Source organism: Cricetulus griseus (genome assembly GCF_003668045.3).
Source record: "Cricetulus griseus strain 17A/GY chromosome 1 unlocalized genomic scaffold, alternate assembly CriGri-PICRH-1.0 chr1_1, whole genome shotgun sequence".
In the NCBI taxonomy this organism is placed as follows: domain Eukaryota; kingdom Metazoa; phylum Chordata; class Mammalia; order Rodentia; family Cricetidae; genus Cricetulus; species Cricetulus griseus.
The window spans coordinates 183,532,819-183,552,691 of NW_023276807.1; positions in this window are offsets into that span (position 1 = coordinate 183,532,819).

Genomic DNA, 19,873 nt, shown 5'->3' on the forward strand with positions numbered 1-19,873 from the left:
TTTATGTCTATCTTCATTCCACACATTATCACTTTGTTCATCACTATTTTGGTAATATCAGCTTGCTTTATGTTTCAAAGGATAATAATTTTATAACATATGGTGAATTATTTGATTGTATCTATAGTCAATGGACTAGGATCTTTTTAAGTTAGGAGCATGCCTCTTTTGGCTACCTGGGTATAGTTTACATATGTCTCAATTGACAACAAATTGTAACTATTCAAGGCATGACTTTGTTTTTGTTTGTTTTAGATAAAGGAACAAAAGATCCATAGTATGGTACTCTCTATGGCTAAGAATGAAAATACAAATTATATCCAGAATCTTAAATATAGAATTTTACTGTAGCACCAGAGAGAAATACATTACGAATTCTTTAAAGTTCAGAAACAAAATAAACAAATATATCTTTTTCTCCACAGAATACATTACAAATTCCTTTTGGTTTTTCAATAAATATTCTGGTTGATTCCCACAGATTTTTATTGGTTACTGTGATTCCTTCTCTGCTTGCATTGTGTGCATAGCTGGAATTATGGAGTGGTCTTGACCGTGTACAAGTAGAGAAATAGAGAAATCATTTCACGAAATATCCAGCAGACAGATTTTGTCTTAAACTTCAGAAGAAAGTTCCCTGATAAGGAATATGGGATCCCAGTTCTAGGCTTTCAAGCATAGCTGTGTAGGAAGGACTTCGCATTGCATAAACCACTAAAGCTATTTCTGAGGCATCTTAGGAAATAACACTCTTTCTAAAGTGCCCACTTACTTGCAACCATGAAGGCCATGGCCCTTATGTATAAATACATAGAACCCCAGAACAGAAGTGACTTTCTTCACAAGCGTCAGACATGTATGTCAGTACAAACCTGCTTGGATACACACACACACACACACACACACACACACACACACACACACACACACACACACACACACACACACACACACGGAAAGAGAGACAGGGATAGAGACAGAGAGAGGAAAAAAGAAATAAGTAGGAGAGGCAAGGTAAGAAAATGATATTTTTAAAATAATGCAGAAATACAGAGACGTCTTTAAGAAATGATTCACACAAATGGAAATAGCTGCAAATGACTCAGGATTCCTGGTTTTCTTTTTCCTCTCCAGATGATGTCCAAAGTCACTCCCTGTTGTTTCTGAAGGCAGAATCAGGAAGAAGCCATGTAGCTTCTGGAGCAGAAAGAAGCCCAAGCATCACCAGAAAACTACAGAAACATGGCAGTATATAAAGTAATAGAAATTGGCTAATTTAAATGTGAGAGCTAGTTAGTAATATGTCTGAGCCATTGGCCAAACAATTAAAATAAATATTAAGCCTCAAAGTGTTATTTTATAAGCAGCTGTGGAACCGGGTGGGACACATAAAAGCTTCCAACATGCTGGTGTTATTTTGACAAGTTGTGAATTCTATGGGAGATAAGAACTAGCTGCAGGAAACAGGTCACTGGGAGTGAATACTTGAGATTTTATCCCTAGCCCTTTCCTATACCACTTTCTACTTCTTATCTATATAGAGATGGTATTTTTCTATCATCATTTGAGATTAATTAGACATAGCTCAAAGCAGTCCATAATTTATTGACATTAATAAATATAAGCACACAAACACAAATGTGAACATGTGTGCACACACATGCACTCACACACATACACTGAAGGAGGGTAAAAGAAAGAAAAACTAATTTAGTTTTTTTTTTTAATATCAATGCCTAAACCATTTCTATACTACCAATGTCATTCCAAAGTAGTTTCTAACATTAGAACTAAATTGTTCATTTCATAAGAAACAAATGAGACTTTGACTGCCAAATATGATGCTCAGGGCAAGAAAATAAGCTCATGTGATAGTGTCATCTGACTCAGAACAATTAGACAAACTTTTTTTTCAAGCTTATCTCAATGAAGCTCCCAACCTATTCATCGTCTTTGAACAGAGGTATGGATTTCTCACACAGAAAGCAGGGACTGCATCCTGCCATAGAACAATAGGTGTCCTTGGATTCTGTCCAGAATTGGAATTTTTAATGCATTTGTCACCTGTTTTTTGTTTCTGGTTAATGAGTGTTATGTGAATTGACACATGTAAAGACCTATAGAATAGTGCCTACCTGACACTTCATAAGTGTGGAGTAAATGTTAGCATTTACTGTTGCTGGCAGTAACTTTAGTGATAGCAGCATGGACTAATGAGTCCTACACACTACTCTAATTGCTTTACAAGAATTAATTTACCTAATCTTCTCAGTAATTTGTTGAATATTATTACATGTTCCTTTTTAAAGGGGAAATTAAAGGCCTTCACTTTCCTAAGGCCTCATAACTGGATAATGTTAAGGTAATCTAAATCCATGTGAATCTCTGAAGACTCGTGGTCCCAATACAACATGTCTCAGAGCAGGACAAGGCTTCAGAGCTGATTCTCCAACTCACACAAATCTCACTGGTCTTGTCCGGTTTTCCAACTAACAAATTCTGTAGAAGACTAAGTCCTACAATCAGTAATATGCAATAGTCTAAATTATACTTGCATTACAAACTTTACATGTACCCTTATACTATTTACATATATATGTTAGTATCCAAATATTATAATAATAAAGAATATAGAATAAATTGCAGTTGTAAATGTAAATACAAATTTTATTATGTACATTATAAAGCCTACAAAATTGAAAGGGAAAAGTGACATGAAGATGAAGTAAACAATGTTTAAAATTTTATTTTATATATTAAGTACACAGCACACCTTCTAAAATATATCATATTAACAATAATAAAGTCTCAATAAGAGTAATATGTTTGGATATGCATCATTACTTATTAATAATATTTGCTTCACTCTTGGTGATTCTGAGATACAAAAGCCCAGTGCCAAGTTCAGCTTGTTTTGATTCTTGTAAATATCTGAAAAAGATGGCTCACGAAAATTCATGAATCCAAATGAAGAAGGTCATCATTGGCTGTGCATAATTAATCACACTATCAGTTTTCATCCCAATTAGGCAATGGTATTTGCACAAATTGGAGTTATGTGTTTCCTTGATTCCTGAAGTCAATCAGCAGTTCCTACCCACTAATGAGAAGATATTTCATTTTGGTATTTTAACAAATTGGCAAAGAGATCATGGAAAATCTATATTTGGAAATTTCTAAACACATAAAATTTCCATTTCTAATTTGCATATGTGCTCATGTGTTTAGGTAGAATGGATTTCTGCGTTTTTTTAATGTTATTTCTTTAAATGACTTATTAGGCATACTTGATTTGGGCTCTTAGTGGTTGCTTTTGGGTGGAATCATCATCATTAACTTTATGCAGTCCACTGGTGTATAATGCAGCCTATCTCACATAAAGTATAGGAACATTACAGCAAAGTTTTACCATTTCTCTCCTGATGTCTTTTTGTTTGCTTACTTCACTTCCATGTGTGTTGTTGACAAATGATGTTATTGTTAATCGAAATGACAAAATATAAAAAGATTTTTTCTAGGTTTTATTATTCAAATTAGAAACAAGGTTGTTTTACATGTCAATCCAATTTCCCTCTCCCTCCCCGCCTCCCCTGATCCCAATAGTTCCCATCCCATCCCCTTTCTGCTCCCCAGGGAGAATGGGGTCTGCTATGGGGGATCTTCAAAGTGTGTCATATCACTTGGAGCAGGCCTAGGCCCTCCCCCGTGTTTCTAGGCTGAGAGAGTATCCCACTATTTGGAATGGACTTCCAAAGTCCATTCATGTACTAGGGATAAATACTGATCTACTACTAGAGGTCCCATTGATTGCAGAGGCCTCCTCACTGACACCCACTTTCAGGGAGTCTGAATCAGTCTCATGCTGGTTTCCCAACTATCAGTCTGAGGTCCATGAACTCCCCTTTGTTCACATCAGCTGTTTCTGTGGGTTTCACCAGCCTGGTCTTGACCCATTTGCTCATCACTCATCCCTCTCTGCAACTGGATTCCAGGAGTTGAGTTCAGCGTTTAGCTGTGGGTGTCGGCTTCTGCTTCCATCAGCTACTGGATGAAGGCTAAAGATGGAAGATAAGGCAGTCATCAATCTCATTATCAGGAGAGGGCATTTAAGGTAGCCTCTCCACTATTGTTTAGATTATTAGTTGGTGTTATCCTTGTAGATCTCTGGACATTTCCCTAGTTTCAGGTTACTCTTTAAACCTAAAATGGCTCCCTCTATTATGGTATCTCTCTACTTGCTCTCCTCTATTCTTCCCAGACTCAACCTTCCTACTCCCTCATGTCTTCCTCTCCCCTCCTCTTTTCCCCTTCTCTTAATCATAACTCATTCTCCCCTCCTCCCATGCTCCCAATTTGCTCAGGAGATCTTGTCCCTTTTCTCTTCCCTGGGGGAACATGTATGTTTCTCTTAGGGTCCTCTTTTTTTCCTAGCTTCTCTAGAGGTGTGGATTGTATGCTGGTAATCATTTGCTCTATGTCTAATATTCCATATATGAGTGGTACATACCATGTTTGTCTTTTTGTGACTGGGTTTCTTCTAGTTCCATCCATTTGCCTGTGAATTTCAAGATTCCATTTTTTTCCCCACTGAATAGTACTCCATTTGGAAATGTATCACATTTTGTCTATCCATTCTTCAGTCGAGGGCCATCTAGGTTGCTTCCAGATAATGCTGCTATGAACATAGTTGAACAGATTTTATAAAGCAATAAATGTACCTTTCCTATTTCCCTGCATATTTAACAATTTCCAATGGTTTCCATTATTTATGCAAGTTGCAACTCATATGTTCATTGTGACAAAGAAATTTTACATTTTTCTTTATGTTGTAGGTATTCCAGAAATGAGATATTTTCTATTCCTGTATGTTCAAACAATTTCTATCCATTTTAGTAAGCTTCTATAGTAGCAGGTTTCCACGTCTTATATTTGTTTTGTTTTCCTTCGTATAGCCTCTTGGGTTGCTTCTTCCTCCTCATATTCCTCTATTACCTTTCTCTTTCACTCCCTATTTAAATCACCTGTTCTCATTTCCTGTTGTCTCTCCATAACACAATATTCTATTTCCCCTTCCTTGAGAGAGCCTCCCCCTCCCCATGCTTTCCCTAGTCCCCTAATCAATATCTCACCAGTGAGTTTATACAGATTTTTAGTGTGCATATTGAAGTCTTAAAACCTAACATCCACATATAAGAGATTCACTTGGGATAATTGTTTTGAATCTACAGATTGGTTTTGGGAGGGTGGCCATTTTCATTATATTAACCCTATTGGTTCATCAGGATAGGTAATCTTTCCATCTTCTGGAGTCTTCTTCAATTTCTTTCCTCAGTATATTAAAGTTTTTATCATACAAGTCTTTCAACTTTCTTGCTCAGTTACCCCAAGAACACATTTATAATGCTATTATTAAAGGCACTGCATCCCTGATTTATTTCTCTATTTGTCATTTGTAAATAAGAAAGCTACTGATCTTTTATTTTAATTTTGTATTCTTCTACTTTGCTGAAAGCATTTATCATTTGTTGATGTTTCCTGGTGAAGTTTTTAGTGTCTTTTATCTATGAAATCATATCCCCTGCAAAGAAAGATAATTTGACTTCTACCTTTTCCTATTTCTTTCCCTTTGATCTCCTTCAGTTGTCTCATAGCTATAACTAAGACTTCAAATACTATATTGAAGAGTCATGAAAAGAGTAGACATCTTTGTTTTGTTCTTGATTAGTGGAAATGTTTTAAGTTTCTCTTAATTTAGAGCTATAGTAATGAAAACAGCTTGGTATAAGCACAAAAACAGACTGGTAGATCAATGGAATTGAATTGAAGACCCTGATATTAACCCACACACTTATGAACACCTGATTTTTGATAAAGAAGCTAAAACTATACATTTGAAAAAAGAAAACATCATCAACAAATGGTACTGGCATAACTGGATGCAGACATGTAGAAGATAGAATATAGATCCATACCTATCACCATGCACAAAAGTTAAATCCAAATGGATCAAAGACATCAACAAATTTCCTGTTGTGGTGTTAAATCCACCTTGAATGCTTTTGAATTTTAAAATTAGGAATATTAGATTTGTATATTGTTATTAAATTTTCCAAATGTATAATGAATGGTGTAACACCTAAGATCATGATGGTTAAAGGAGGATATGGAAAAAATCTAAAACAAGTAAGGTGGCAAAATAAAACTAAATCTTTTAAGCCAGCAAAAACTAAAATGATAAATAATATTGAATATGTCAAGAAGAAAAGAAAGAAAGAAGAAATAGTAGGAAAAAAACCCAAATGAGATGAAGAGAAAATAAATAAGTTGATAAATTTAAAATGAAGTATCAATGAATACATTCAGTGTAAGTGGCATAAGTCAACAATTCTCTCAAACTGACAGCAGTAATTGTTACAGTGGATGAGAAAGCAAGATTAAAGTATACTCTGACTCTAAGATACTGACTTTCAAAATAATGAACCAAATAGGATAAATGTAAAGATATCATAAAAAATCATACCATGTTGAAACTAAACACCAGTAGCTAGAGTGGCTGTATTAATAATAGATAAAGTAGATTTCAGAGCCAAGAATGCTATTAGGAAAAGAGAAATTTATTTCCTTGGGAGAAGGGAGTCAAATCATCAAGAAAAATGGCAATTCTAAATGTTTATGCACCTAATAAAATTGCTCAAAATATATGAATCAAAAACTCATCTAACTGTGAAGATCAACAGATCTGCATTTATAGTCAGACTTCAATGTTCTTCTTTCAATAATTGATAAATTAACTAGGTAGAAAATCCACGAGGAAGGGAAGTCACAAGCAACCCTAGCAGCAATTTATCCCAACTGATGTTTGTTCATGCAGTACACTCCACCTCACAACACAAAATAACATCTCTTTTAAGCCTACAGAGAACTTTTAGCAAGACATATTATGTTCATAACCATAAAATAGCTGTTGGTCAACTTAGAATAATGACTCAAATTCTGCAGATCACATGCTCTGTCCACTTAGCACTCAAATGAGAAATATCTATATGTTATTTTGTAATTGCCCAAATCTTTGGATGGTAAGTGACATTATCCTCAGTAGTGATTGTGCCAAAGTGTTGGAAATCAAAAGGAAAAGTAGATAGCATTTTGAAGTCTATGAGAACAACAACAAAAAATGTAAGAATTTGGATTTGTGGGGAACTTCCAAAGCACCATTTGGAGGGCAAGTTATAGCACAAACCATTGACAGAAAAATAAATCAGTTTGGATAGAGGAACTGACCAGTCAACAAACTAATATGAAAGGAGTGATCTTCACTATATTTTGTGAAAATTTAAAATGTAGAGGAACTAAATCCCCAAATAAACAGAATAAAACTCAACAGTTTCTTAAAATATTTTATATACACCTAATACCTGATATGAAAATTCCAATTAGAAGCATTTGTGAAAGCATATTTTTCTTACACAGACATTCAGAGAAGCTTTGTCTCTAAAAGCAAAGAAATAGAAATGCCTGAATGTATGTGAACAAGTTACAAAATAAATCATTCTATTTCCACACAGTGGAATAGTACTCAGCCACAAAAAATTAAAGTAAGCAATACTATGATGAATTTCAAAATAATTATGCTAGGGGGTAGGAGTCAGAAATCTTGCCAAAATATCACTGCATTCATACTACATTATTCCATTTGAAATATAGTAAATACTTAGTAGCAGTTAAATGATGAAGGATTAAGTGGATCTGGGTAGGACAAGAGGAAAGAACTACAAAGGGACCTGAGGATGCTTACTGAGGCTATTAATCTGTACTTTATCTTGACCTGTTTAGTAGGTTTACAAGTGCATAGAAAGCCACAATTTTATCAAACTGTGCACTTTGAAGCAGGAGATTATACATACATCAAGTGAGCTTCAAAATGACAGTTTTAAAAGTTACATACTTAGAAAAACAGGAAAGTATTCTTATGATTTGGTGTAAACAGAGACACTGAAACCTGACTTTGTAAATCAAATCAAATCAAATATAAATCAAAGCCAGGCAGAGAAACAGTGTAAAGTGGCAATGCTGGATAGGGTAATGTTTAAGCTGTGCCTACCTCTGCCTGACCTCAAACACACAGGAGTTCAGCTATGCAAAGTCACTGTGGAATCTGAAAAACTGAACTTACTTTGGAGTTGCCAGATGAAGAAACCCCAGCTGTTGATCAATGTGAGGGCGACAAAGACAGCACTCCTGAGGAAAGGAAACCTAGAGTCTCCACATTAGCACAGTCACAGAACACATGATAGAATTAAAATTGCAATATACACAGTGCCATGATCTTTGGCATAGAATTGAGAAAGAGTCAACCCGATGGAGAACAAAAAGGACCTAGATGCCAAAATAAACAAAGCATTCTTTTCTTGTTTTGTTTTTTGTTTGTTTGATTGATTTTTTTTTCAAGACAGGGTTTCTCTGTATAGCTTTAGAGCCTATCCTGGAACTCTATAGACAAGTCTGGCCTTGAACTCACAGAGATCTGCCTGCCTTTGCCTCCCAAGTCTGGGCTTAAAGGTGTGTGCCACCAATGCCTGGCTTAGCAAAGCATTCTTAAACAGATGCTGCCTGCTTCTTGTAATCAAATAAATATGTTCACACAAATAGAATTCTAGGAAATACAATCAGAATAATAGAAAACATTTAAAAATCTGGGTAGAAAAATCTAAAACTGAAAACTGTAATAGTTAAAGTTTCCATCAGCTGGAATAGATTTGACATCATTATACAGTTAATCAATAAAGAGTTTGGTGGATCTAGAGCAATAGAAATGAAAAATTTACAGGCCAGAGAATGAAAGAAAATAGCATACAGGAGAAAGGGAGGAAGAGGCAGTGTTAACAGGAGCTAAACAAACAAATTTTTAAAATAAAATGTCTTTGGTTTTTGCATTTCTTCCTTTTATGTTTTTTCTTTATTTTTTAATACATATTTTTCATTGAGAATTTTATATAATGAGTACTGCATTTGCATCATCTCCTCCCTCCAACTCCTCTTGTGTTCCCTCATTATTCAAATTCATTGCCTCTCATTCTTTAAGGGTTATTGTTACACACATACACACACACACACACACACACACACACACGCACGCACACGCACACGCACACGCACACACTCACATGCACATATATGTTTTATATATAAAACCTGATGAGTTTTTTAGCATTGGTTTTATGTATGTGTTGAGGACTGAAACTTCCTAAGAAACCTTATATGAGATAGTATCTTCTATATATGACAGTGAAGCTTCATCTAGGAAGTCTCAACACAGTTGCCAAACTAGACCTGGAAAATGACATCAACTGATATGCCAACAGGGCTGGTATAATTTCACAAGGCCCCAAGATGAAGAGCTATAGGTAATGAATCACTGATAAGTGATAGGAAAGGAGGAATCAATCTGCTCCAGAGACAAGCCCCTGGAAAGTAAAATTTCTTACAGGCTCCTAATTTGAGACATGTTGTGAGTTTTGTGTCATTTTTGATGTTTGGTCATTGACTGCCTTTTGATTCCAATACCTCTGCTTTCTTTATCTCCACAACAGGCAAGATAAGAAAGCTCCACTGTGCCCTCTTTTTCGTCAGAGAGAATCCTTACCATGCAATCCTAGCTGTGCACAGGGACATACATCCTGACCCTTAATCTCTAACCACCATGAAAACCACAGGCCAATCCTCTTGATTTACCTACCCACTGTGGACACAAAAACAGAGTTCTTACCTCAAAGGGGATAAAAGACAGTTTATCTGGGTGCCAAATATGATTGAATATGTCCCAGGAAAAAGATTTAGATCATCTTGAATTTCATGTTCCAACTTAGTAACAGTTTGATGAGGTTTTCATAGCAAAGGGAACAAAGAAAGTCATAAATCAAAGCACTTTTCAAATTCATTATTGGACATGGGTTAATGCAAATACTTAGAGGCAGTGGGTTAATGTAAACCAGGGAGAACTCTCCTCTAGGCCTCAGATACTATTTACAGATTCTTGGCTTTTGGATCCATAGAAACTAGAATCTCCTGAGCTAACACATTTCAAAGGATTTCACCTGATAGTCACAAGGATTTTAGATCTGAAATATAGGTGAGAAAGAAATGGCCAGTGTGAGGGATAAAGACATTTCAGCATAAATGCTAATCAGGCTCTGGATTTGCAATGCTCCAGCCTCTCCACAATCTTTGAAGATCTCAGTAGCTAATCAGCCTCACAAAAGGTTCAGTGGAAGGCACAGCCTTTTTTTCTGTAACTTGATCCATATCTCTTATGCCACCTGGGATCTGTTTGGGAAGCTGCCTAACTCCTCCTAGAGTTTGCATCAAGAGAGTTACAAATGTTCACATCCCTCTGTCCCTCTGGTGTGTCTCTGACATTGTCAGTCTCGAAAGGTCCACCATGTTTTCTGTTCTCAGAGAAGAAAGGGGGTAAAAATCATATTCTTTGTGTGTGTGCGGGTGGAAGGGGGTGACTAAACTGTGATGCCACAATTTTCAGACTAACCAGGTGTAACAGAATAGTCATCCAGGGATTTGAAGATAGCACAAGAGAATTAGAAATGCAAGGTGACCCTCCACTGTATAGGGGATTCAAAATCAGATTAGGTTACAGGAGACTTCATCTCAGAAAAAACAAAACCTGCCAGGAATATATAGACTTAGATAGACTTAGATGCTTATTAACTCTAAGAACAGAGAGAGTGAGGGAGGGAGACAGGGAAGGGGAAGGGAGAAAGAAAAGGGAAGGGGAAAGGAAGAGGGGCAGTAGAGGGGGGGAGAAGGAGAGGAGGAAGGGAAGAATGGAGAGAGAGAGAGAGAGAGAGAGAGAGAGAGAGAGAGAGAGAGAATCATGCTCTTAGGAATAATGGTTAACATACTCAAATCAAACCTAAGGACTAAATTTCAAAGTCAATGGTAAAAAATTGGACACTGAGGTTTTGCCTCTGTGTTCATCAGGGAAATTATAGGTCTATAACTCTGTTGAGGTATGTTTTAACCTGGTTCTGGTATTGCAGTAACACTGGATTTGTACTTTGGAGTAGGTATTGTCTCTGGTTTTATTATTTTTTTAATAAATTAAGATTTTTATTAAATAAATTAATAAAATAAGTTATAGATCTTCTTTGAAAGTCTGGTAGGATTCTGCTGTTTATCTTGTCCTTGGTTTTGTTTGTTTGTTTTATAGGAAGGGTTTTATTGCTCTTTTAATCTCCTCCTTTGTTGTGAATCTGTTTAGGTTTTTTACCTCTTCTTGGTTAACTTTGATGGTTGGATGAATCTGGAAATGTATTATTTCTTTTACATTTTTTTCTAAGGTACCGTGTGGCTCAGTGTCCCCTCAAACTCCATATTTAACTGAGGCTGGCTTTGAACTCCTGATTATTCCGTCTTTGATTCAAATATTTAGAATTATAAGCATGGATTTATGCCCTAGTACTATTTAAACTTAATTAGAAGCACATTTCACAATTTACCCCCTTCCATTGCTATTACTCTCTTTCACTGGCAAAATCAGTCCCATGCTTTAGCAGCCATGACAGGCTGCAGGAAAGACTTAACACATGCTTGCCTGACCTTGCACCTCCTGCTCCAGTCATTAGGAGGTCAGATACCCTCCTCATGGCAAGGAACCAATCACAAGTTAGCTACCGGGGCTGTGCTTTATGGCTCTAGGTTTGCTTTATGTACAAGTGCACAACAGAGTATAGCAACCACCCTGGGAGGGCCTATAGGCCTTAACAACCAGTTGACCAATCAACACAGGACAGGTTGCCCAAGCCCGGAAGCACACCAATCCTGAAACTGTTGCCTTCCCCTTGCTCTACTCAATATATTCCCTGCCTCATGGTTTCTCAGGGTCCTTCTCTAAGCATCCACCTCAATAAATGGATGAGGGGCCCAAGCTAATGGGGTTAGCTCCTTAGAAAACAATAAAAGACTTTTTGCTTTTGCATCAAAATGGTTCTCTTGGTGATTTTGGGGTTTCAGAATTTGGGCACAACACTAACAGGACACAGAAAGTGGGGTTTTAAGCTGATCATCCTCAATTACCTTAAAGCCTTTTAATTTCTAACTACCTAACACATTGAGGGAAAACAAATCAATCTACCCTTCTGCTATATAATTAACTTGGATGATAGGCCTAAATGTATAAATTATAACTAAACATATGTTATGAAAAATCTTCAATAAAATATTTATGTTTTAAGAATTTCCCTTTATCTCTTTCTCTAGCTCTCTACCTCAGTGTACTAATCAGTTTATTGGGAGAATTAAATAATTCTTACAGTGGTCACTAAAAGTAATACTCCTAAGCAAATAATAATAAACTAGATTTCATTGGAACTTTCAACAACTCTGCTCACAAAAAGACAGTTTATGAAACAAAGCCTCTGTCTGGGAGAAAAGTAAACAGCACATTTCTAACCAATCCATCTGTCAAAATAAACAGAACAACAAAGCAACTAAAAACAGGCATTAAAAGCATTTTACAGAATGATGATGAAAACATTAAAATCAGTAGGCTGAAAGAAAGGTAAATACAATAAAAAAAAGACCAGAAAATTGAAGGACTATGAGAAGACAAAGGAATCTCTCACCTGGAGATCTGGTTGGCATTTCTGACTGGCTGAGTGATGGATGAATCACAACATCTCTAAAGGAGGCCTGGACACTGTCATGGGGATAGCCACAGCAATACAAGGGTGTTGGAAACTAGAACTCATCTAGGAAACTAGATGAGTCTATGAACCCCATCAGGCCAACCCCAGTCACATTATTTTTTAACAAGGTTCCACTTCCTAATGGTTATATAACCTTCCCCAAACAGTGCCAACTGTGGGCCAAGTGTTTAAATACCTGAGCTTATGGAGGACATTTTTCATTCAAATCAATACAGAAGAGAAGTGTCAACAATACTAAACTCAAAGGTCATATTGTTTGGGCCTTAAACATGATTGTGCTTCCCATACCATTATGGATGCTCTAAAAATTCCATAAATGTAAGCTAAAATAAATCCTCTCTTCCTTAAGTCTCTTTTGGTCTTGGTATCTTATCACAGCAACAGCAAAGTGACTAATTCATCTCTCATCCCAAAGTTTGAGCAATGCATGCCTCATATGCCCCTTTTCATGAACAAAAGGAAATTCTTTAAGAAAAGAAAAATAAACATTCCCTTTAGTTCTAACATAATTTTCATTGTTTTCATTTTTTGCAGATTTTTTATTTGAATCAGAAACAAGTTTATTTTACATGACAATCCCAGTTCCCTTCTCCCTCCCTTCCTCCCCTACCACCCCCCACAACTAAAACCCTACCTATCACATATCCTTTCTGCTGGTGAGGCTTTCCATAGGGTGTCATCATTGTCTATTGTACCCTTTGGGATAGGGCCTAGGGCCACCCCATGTGTCTTGGCTCAGGGAGTATTCCTCTATGTGGAATGGGCTCCCAAAGTCCAAACCTATGCTAGGAATAAGCACTGAACTACTACAGAAGGTCCCATAGATTTCTGAGGTCTCCTCACTGAAACCCACATTCCTGGGGTCTGGATCAGTCCCATGCTGGTATTCCAGCTATCAGTCTGGGGAGCAAGAGTTCCCCGATGTTCAGGTCAGCTGTTTATGTAGGTTTCACCAGTGACTAGCTGTGAACTTGTGATCATTACATTCTTAGAGCAATGCAATTCGAAAAACGACAAAATTATTTAGACTGACATACAGAATAAAGTCTAACTAGTCCAACAATGGCTTTCTTCAAACTGAAGTGGCTGAAAATTTAGGTGCTGCTACACAGTACATAGGCTATATTTCCTGACAATCCTAATCTACACACCTCTCTTTTAAAAAATAATTTATTTATTTTTATTTTATGTGCACTTGTGTTTTGTCTCTATATATTTCTGTGTGGGTGTCAAATCTTGGAGTTAGAGACAGTTGTGAATTGCCATGTGGGTGCTCAAAATTGAAACCAGATTTGCAAGAAGTCAGTGCACTTAACTGCTGAGCCATCTCTCCAGACTAATTTACCTTTCTTAATAAACTCAATTTTTCTTAATTTTGAAATTCTTTTCTGCAGCAGAAGTCAAAATCATGCCATTGCTGAATGAAGTAGCTTCAGGAGAGAATTTCTCAGGTACAGCCTCAAAATCAGGCCAGGATCTGGTGCCTTCACTGTCAGAAAATGGACACAGTTAACAGTTAAGTTAAAAATAACAGTTAAGTTATTACTGAGGGAGACATTTATTTTATTATTGTTCATTTAATTGTGTTTTGTTCTGTTTTGTAGATAAGTGCTTGTTATATATTTGTAGGCTGTTTTCAATCCTCTTTTCTTGTCTTCCCCAGCACACAGATTGCAGATATGTACTGCTGTGCCTAGCAAAGGGGAAATTCATCACTTTAGCGGCCAATATTAAGGAAGCAAAAGGTTCCATATCATTGACCTGACCTTTGATTTTATGGAACTAGAAAAAGAAGAGAAAATAAACCTAAAATAAGAAGAAACAAGAAAATAATAAAGATTGTATGGGAAATCAATAAAATGGAATACATAAAAACAAAGGAAAAGTTTTATTGAATGCAACAGCTCTTTCTTGGAGAACATAAACCAAATGAATAAAATGTTACCTAAACTGTCAAAATAAAAGTAGAAAATACAGAAACTATCAAAATCAAAGCTGGAAAAGCAAATATCACTACTGGTAATATCATTACCAAAATTTTCTTAGTGGAATGATATGATGATATCATCAAATTAGAGAAAGTATGAATTCTTAAGGACAAATTATCCAAGAGTAAAAGTGAACACAGATAATATGAATAGGTATGTAGCAAGTACATAAGTTATATTTTAATTTTAAATATTGCAACAAAAGAAGTCCAGGTACATATGGCATCACTTGTGGAATCTATCGTATCATTAAAGAGTATTATTCAAAGTCTTAAACTTTTTAGAATTTCAGAAAATAGAGGAAGTAGAGAGTGGTTATTAACTGATCCTATCAGATACCAAAGCATGTGGTTAAAACCAAGTGACAAATGATGAAGAATACTTAACTATATATTGGCACACTAAGTTCAATAACACAAAAATAATAGCATAGCATAACCAATGGGATGGATGATAGAAATACAAAGCTTGTTCAACATAAACATGTAGCTAAAACACAATGCCACACTAATAAAATAAGGGCAAGAATTTGATGATCATGGTAGACACAGAATAACCATTATACAAAACCACATCCTTATAATTAATCCTTCAACTGAGCAGGCAAAAGTGGGGACTATTGAACCAAGCCTGGTGGGTGCACTAGTGACTATACAGCTGGGTGCTATGTGTCCTCCTCTCCCAGAGAATCTGTCAGATGCCAATATTTCACTAGTAAGTGATATGGCCCTATAAGCCCCCTCCTTATCCATAGATGACCATTATGAGGTCCCACCTTTTGTAGGCCAAGTGCCATTAGGCACAGATGCTGTTAGCTCATGATGGTTATGATATAGAAAATGACATCTCTTAATCCTTTCCATCTTCTGTCTCCTATATTTGTTCTTCCACCTTCTCTGCAGTATTCCATGAACCTTACAGCTATGGTATAAATGCTTTGTACAGAATGAGTGCTCAATCATCCTTTGTTCTCAGTATCTTGTGCAGCCATACATTCCTATAGTCACTTTGTGATGGCAAGGATAGGCTTTCCTGATTAAGTCTGAGAGTAACCTCTGTCTGTGGGTATAAGAAAATATATTTAGGACTCTGGGAAATCCCACCACGGGGTCTATAGGCAAACAGAATCAGTCCATTAGGACACTGGGACCCTGACTCTGCTGAGGTCGTGGGGCTATTCTGGTCCCCACAGAGTGCAGAGAGTGCAGAGGTGAGCTGCCTCAGCCCCTGCCCTGAGCCCAACTTCCAGCTGCCCACTCTGTGAAATTCCACCTCTGGGTCTGCAGGCAGACTGAATTTGTCCCTGAGGACCCAGAGACCATGACTGTGGTGAGATCACTGGGCTATTCTGCCCCCCGGCAGTGCAGAGTGCAGAGTGCAGAGGCAAGCTATTTGGCCCTTGACTTAGGCCCAGCTTCTGCCTGCCCACTCTGGGAACTCCTGCCCAAGGGTCTGCAGACAGGACGACTCGACTTCTGAGGGCCAAGGAACCCAGAGGCTGCTGACATCTCTGCACCAGTACTGCTCTCACCCACCTGGAGAACGAGTGCCTCAGACCTGCCTTCACCCACCTTGAGACCTATCAGAGTATCAAAGCCAATTGCACCCAACTGAAGAGAACACTGGACCCATACACACAAGGAAAGGAAGTGACACCACCTGTACCCACTGGAAGGAGAGATGGGAAGACAACAATATAAGAACACATACAACAACAGGAAAACCAATATGACACCACCAGAGTCTAGGGACTCTACAACAGCAAGATATGAACATCCCAACACAGAAGAAGCAGAAAAGAGCAACCTTAAAAACAACTTCATGCAGATGATAGAGACCCTAAGAGAGGAAATCAGAAAATCCTTCAGAGAAATGGAAAAAAAGACGAACCAAAAGATGCAAGAAATCAAGGAAAGCCAAAAAAGCCAAGAAAATGCAATTAAACAGCTGAAGGAAACAGTTCAGGACCTGAAAACTGAAATAGAGACAATAAAGAAAACACAAACGGAGGGAATGCTGAAAGTGGAAAAGCTGAGAAAAAAATCAGGAACCACAGATGCAAGCATAACCAACAGAATACAAGAGATGGAAGACAAAATCTCATATGCTGAAGATAAACTAGAGGAAATAACTTCATCAAGCAAAGAAAATATTAAGTTCAACAAATCTTTAACACAAAATATTCAGGAAATATGGAACACCATGAAAAGATCAAACCTAAGGATAATAGGTATAGAAGAAGGTGAAGAAACCCAACTCAAAGGTGCAGAAAACATATTCAACAAAATCATAGAAGAAAACTTTCCCAACCTAAAGAAAGGCATGCCAGTGAAAGTACAAGAAGCCTACAGAATGCCAAATAGAGTGGAACGCAAAAGAAAGTCCCCTCGTCACATAATAATTAAAACACCAAAGGTACAGAATAAAGAAAGAATATTAAGAGCAGCGAGAGAAAAAGGCCAAGTAACATATAAAGACAAACCTATAAGATTTACACCAGACTTCTCCAAGAAAACTCTGAAAGCCAGAAGGACCTGGATAGATATTCTACCAACTCTGAGAGAACATGGATGCCAGCCCAGACTACTATACCCAGCAAAGCTTTCAATCACCATAAATGGAGAAAACAAGATATTCCACAACAAAACCAGATTTAAACAATATGTAACCACTAATCCAGCCCTACAGAAAGTGCTGGAAGGAAAACTCCAACCTAAGGAAATTAACTACACTCGCATAATCATGGGCAATAGATAATCCTACTCTACAAGAACACAAAATAAAAGGCAGGGTAAATCTACATACAATACGAGTACCAACAACAAACCAAAAACAAACAAGAATAAACACTGAATGGAACTTAATTTCCCTCAATATTAGTGGTCTTAACTCGCCTATAAAAAGACACAGGCTAACAGATTGGATTCGAAGACAGAATCCATCCTTCTGCTGCATACAAGAAACACACCTCAAATTCAAAGACAGACGTTACCTCAGAGTAAAGGGTTGGGATAAGATACTCCAATCAAATGGACCCAAGAAACCAGTTGGGGTAGCTATCCTTGTATCTAACAAATCAGATTTCAAACTAAAATCAATCAAAAGAGATGAAGAAGGTCATTTCATATTCATCACAGGAAAAATCTATCATGAAGAAGTCTCAATTCTAAATGTCTATGCCCCAAATACAAAGGCACCAACATTCGTAAAAGAAACATTATTAAAACTGAAATCACAAATAAGACCTCACACAGTTATAGAGGGAGACTTCATCACCCCACTCTCACCCCTGGAGAGAACCACCAGACAGAAACTTAACAAAGAGACAAAGGAACTAACAGAAGTTATGACCCAATTGGGATTAACAGACATTTATAGAACTTTCTATCCAAACACAAAAGAATATACCTTCTTTTCAGCATCACATGGAACCTTCTCAAAAATCGACCACATTCTTGGCAACATAGCAAACCTCAACAGGTACAAAACAATTGGAATAATCCCCTGTGTCTTATCAGACCACCAGGCTTTAAAGTTAGAAATAAAAAACAAAACAAATGGCAGAAAACCTACCAACTCATGGAAATTGAACAACATGCAATTACACCATTCCTGGGCCAAAGAAGAAATAAAGAAAGAAATTAAGGACTTTCTAGAATTCAATGAAAATGGAGACACAACACACCCAAACTTATGGGACACTTTGAAAGCAGTACTAAGAGGAAAGTTCATAGCTCTAAGTGCTCACATGAAGAAACTAGAGAATAGTCACACCAGAGAGTTGACAACAGAGCTAAAAGCTCTAGAACAAATGGAAGCAAATTCACCCCCGAGGAATAGATGCCAGGAAATAATCAAACTGAGGGAAGAAATCAATAAAGTCTAAACAAAGAAAACAATTCAAAGAATCAGTGTAACAAAGAGTTGGTTCTTCAAGAAAATCAACAAGATAGAAAACCCTTTATCCAAATGAACCAAAAGGCAGAGATAGAACATGAAAATTAACAAAATAAGAAATGAAAAGGGGGACATAACAGACACTGAGGAAATCCAGAAAATCTTCTGGTCATACTTTGAAAACCTGTACTCCACAAAATTTGAAGATTTAAAGGAAATAGATAATTTTCTGGACAGATATCACTTACCAAAATCGAATCAAGAACAGATAAGCAATTTAAAAAGACCTATGACATCTAAGGAAACCGAAGCAGTGATCAAAAGTCTTCCAACCAAAAAAGGCCAAGGGCCAGATGGATTCACTGCAGAATTCTACCAGAAATTCAAAGAAGAGCTAATACAAACACTCCTCAAATTGTTCCACACAATAGAAGAAGAAGGGACATGGCCAAACTCTTTTTACCAGGCTACAATATCCTTGGTATCCAAGTCACACAAAGACACAACTAAGAAAGAGAACTACAGACTAATACCCTTCATGAACATTGATGCAAAAATTCTCAATAAAATACTGGCAAATCGAATCCAAGAACACATCAGAGAAATCATCTACCATGATCAAGGAGGGCCCATCTCAGGGATGCAAGGATGGTTTAACATACGCAAATCCATCAATGTAATCCACCATATAAACAGACGGAGGGAAAAAAACACATGATCATCTCACTAGATGCCGAAAAAGCCTTTGACAAAATCCAACACCCCTTCATGATAAAGGTCTTGGAAAAATCAGGGATAACAGGAACATACCTCAACATAATGAAAGCAATATACAGCAAGCCAACAGTCAACATCAAATTGAAGAGAAACTCAAAACAATTCCTCTAAAATTGGGGACAAGACAAGGCCGTCCACTCTCTCCATACCTCTTCAATATTGTCCTTGAAGTTCTAGCTAGAGCAATAAGAAAACAAAATGAAATCAAGGGAACATAAATCAGAAAGGAAGAAGTTAAACTCTCACTATTTGAAGATGATACGATAGTCTACATTAGTGACCCGAAAAACTCTAGCAGGGAACGCCTACAGCTGAAGAACACCTTCAGCAATGTGGCAGGATATGAGATTAACTCAAAAAAAAAATCTGTAGCCCTATTATAAACTGATGACACATTTGTGGAGAAAGAAATCAAAGAAACATCACCCTGCACAATTGCCATGAACAACATAAAATATCTCGGGGTAACACTAACCAAAAAAGTGAAAG